General features: G+C 37.8%; 1 protein-coding gene across 1 annotated transcript in view; it reads left to right on the top strand.

The window, feature by feature from the left end:
- The window catches only part of MAJIN (membrane anchored junction protein), an 18,819-nt gene that overhangs the window by 7,968 nt on the left and 7,050 nt on the right, over nt 1-3,801 (top strand). The gene's annotated exons all lie outside the window — the stretch shown is intronic.

The raw sequence follows: 3,801 nt of genomic DNA on the forward strand, positions 1-3,801 counted from the left end.
CACATTTTAATTATTTCTCACCAACCGAGTCACAACGTCCACTTGATTACTTGGCTTTTCCCTGCCACATTTCCTCTGCAAAGAAATTTTACCAATTTCCAGGGAAATTAAAGCCTGTATCCTTTCTCAGTTTTCCTAGTTGAAGTGTCAGCACCTTTGAGGCTGAGAGTTATTTTGTTTCTACCAGAGTTCCCAGCCATGGGAAGCTCTCTTTTGTGGCAGCTGGCATGGAGAAAGCTTCCGGAGGACTGGGAGGGAATGCGGCCCTCCAGGGCTCTGGGAAACCTCATCACTTCAACCACTGCCTGGTACTTGACGTTCAGGAAACTCAATTGTAAATACACAGACAAGGCTGCTGTTTTCATTTTAATTGGAAACATTTGCAATTGCTTTCTTCCCACTTCATTTTCATTCCTTTTCTACTCAGCTCCTTTAGCTTTAGGTCTTCTCACAGAAAGAAAACTGAGCAGGTGGATTTTTGTAAATCCGTAAAAGCACTGGGCAAGGGATTAGAGTTCTGGGATTAGGGCCCTGGATTCCAGTCCTGCCTGAGCCACTAATTAGCTGTGCGACCTTCAGCAAATCATTTATCTCTCTGGGTCTTAATTGCCTCGTTCATAAATAAATATCAAACTAGCTTATTCTCTTTGAACTTCACAACTCAGTGATTTATGACTATTGTGATTTATGAAGACATAATGCTACCACACTTCTAAGAATGCAAACACAATTAAATACACAAACACAAAACTATGAAACCAAAAATTTGAATCATATCCTTAAGGGTACCTGTGGCTCTTTGGCTAAGTGTTGAAACGTACATTAGGATCTTGCAGAGACATCATTGTAAATGACAATATAGGATCATGATAATTTTCTGCTTATTTTAATTGTGAGTAGAGCAGAATTTATTTTACTTTGCTTCAGTTAATTTGGGCAGAGAAAAGCTCAAGGCAGCATAGTAAAGTGGAGCGAGCATAGACTTTAAGGCCAGTCAAACTTGGATTTGAATTCTCGTTCCGCCTTCACAAAATGGCTTTGGGCAAGTGGCCTGCCTTCTCTGAGTCTGTTTCTTTACCTATCAATGAGGTTGATAAATAATGCCTGTGTTTGAAGATAGTAGTGAGGATTAGAAATAGATGTGTGCAATGCCTGCCACACAGTAGCTCAATAAATGATAGCTAGAGAGCATTTATATATATTTATAATCATATTGAAGTTTTCGAAGTACTTTTTATATGTTCTTTTTCTTTCATTATTTTTGAGGCAGTCATTATTCTCTTTCATTTATAAAACATTTTTTTGTTACCAGAGGGGAGGGGGAGTGGGAAAAAAATAAATAAAATGTTAAAAAAATAAAACATTTTTTGATAGACAGTATAGCCTAATTGTTAAGAATGTCAGCTCTGGAACCCCACTGCCTGGGTTCATATCTTGGCTCCACTGTTACTAGCTATGTTACCTCGAATAAATTATTTCACCTTTCTTTGTCTCAGTTTCCTCATCTGTAAGATGGAGATAATAGCATTATCGATCTCATAGGGTTTTTGTGAGTGTTAAATTAATTAACATGTATCAAAACAATAATTCTTGTCATAGTGATTACTCAATAAATATTAACTATTAAAATTATAAACTAGATACTATGCTAGTACAGAGAATACAAAGATAAACAAGACACAGTTATTGCCTTCATTGAGCCTAAATATTAGGAAAATGAAGCTTAGAGGAAATGACGCTAGGATTGAAATTCTGATTTTCCCATAGAAATCCAGTAGTCTTTTTATAATACCATATCATTTAATTAGTATACACTAATAAGCATAAGTTAATTAGAGATTAATCAATTTAGATTTAAAAAGAGTAAAAGAAAAGGTTTGATTTAAGAAAAGGCAAAATAGCTATCAGTAAATACCAGTATTACTCATTCATTCAATATATGTTTATTGGAGACCTGTTACGCATCATCCATTATGGTAGACACCATAGAAGGGATACTAAAATAAATCAGATATATATTCTACCTCAAGAAGCTTTTGCAGTAAGAAAAATAAAACTTCACAACTCATGTAGAACGTAGTGAAGGCTCAAAGCTAACACTGTGAAGTTGAGACTAACCATTAATTACAACTTGGAGAATCAAAGAAATTTTTCTGAAAGAGATGGCTTTTGAACTATACCTTACAGCAGTGGTCCCCAAATTTTTTGGCACCAGAAACTAGCCAAATGAGAGTCTAATGCCTGATGATCGGAGGTGGAGCTGAGGTGGTGATGCTAGCACTGGGGAACGGCTGCAAATACAGATGAAGCTTTGCTCACCTCCTGCTGTGCAGCCTGGTTCCTAACAGGCCACAGACTGGTACCAGGACAGGTTGGGAACGCCTGCCTTACAGGATAGGTAAAATATGCTAATGGGTGGAAAGGGCATTTCAGGCAGAGGAAACAGACTATGCAAGAGCATAGAAATAGAGAAGAAGGCATGTTCAGGGAACAGTAAATAGTTCAGCTTTAATAGAAGAATATAGGATATATGAAAAACAGTGACATGTATAAATGGAAAGATTGGCTGAGACTAGACAGGATTAAAGTCATTTCAAATATTTTTTTCAGGATTCTATTCGTGTGGTCTTGGGAAACTTGGACAATCTGCAACCGTTTGCTACAGAACACTTCGTTGTATTTCCCTGTATCCTTTCATTTCTGACTAGGAATGAGCTACAACTCACATCGTAGATTCAGATGGAAGGAGCAAACCCAAACACAGTTTGGAGGGTAGGTCAGAGAAAGGAGAAAGTGTCTTATCCCTAAAACAGTACTCAGGGATTTGTACTGATTTCTTTCCTCAATCCTTAGCACCATGTCCCAGATAAAAGCAAGTGGGAGAGAGTGTCTCACCTGAAATTCAAACATGGGGAACTCGTCTTGGTTCCATATCCATTTGTTTTCACTCTATACGTGGAGATAAAATGGGTTCATGAAAATCTGTCACCTGGTAAGTGGAATAATGGAAGTATGGGCAGTGGAGAAGAAAAAGGGGAAGGTCAAACGTCCGTGAGGTTAGCAGCATGAGCTAACTAGGGCAAAATGGTCAGCCAGACAGTGTAGAGGTCAGGAGCAAGTGCTCCAAGCCAGACTGCTCCGTTCAAATCCTGGTGGCTTTGCCACTTAATAACTGTGTGACCTTAGATAAGTTTTTAAATCTTGTATGCCTCCTTTGTGAAATGGTGAAGAATAATAATAGTACCTATCTTGCTGAGTTGTTAAAAGGATTAAATATATTAATACTGGTAGATGGGAAGTACAAAATCTGACTTAGACTAATCAGTGAAAGAGACCTATTATATTTTAGAGTATTCAGTGACTTTCACTTTAGGGGTATCTTAAAGTGGTAGCTCCCAATTTCTAATCTCTAAGGGCCATCACTTTACCCATAGAGAGACAAGTAGATACCTGCCAGTTGATTTGAAAAAGGGTGCAAAGGCCTTGCCTCAATATCTCCCCAATTAATTTGTCACTGATGCCTGAAGTTCCACCTTTTTTGTTTCATAGTAGGGACTCCCTTTTAAGTGGCATACCATTAGAATATAGTGTGAATCAAACCTTGAATTTTCAGCTTGTAGATGACAATAGTTCTAAAATAGGGGAGGAGAGATTTCAAAGACTCTGTAGTTCTAGGAAAAGTGGTACCACACAGAAGGAACAAGGGCATTCATGAAGGTTTTGTCTAGGACCAGCTCAAATAAATGGTAGCCAGAAATCTAGGTGAAACAGAGATTTGATCCATTATGACATTTAAATTTC

This window comes from Pteropus alecto, unplaced genomic scaffold, assembly GCF_000325575.1.
Source record: "Pteropus alecto unplaced genomic scaffold, ASM32557v1 scaffold43, whole genome shotgun sequence".
Classification (NCBI taxonomy): Eukaryota; Metazoa; Chordata; class Mammalia; order Chiroptera; family Pteropodidae; genus Pteropus; species Pteropus alecto.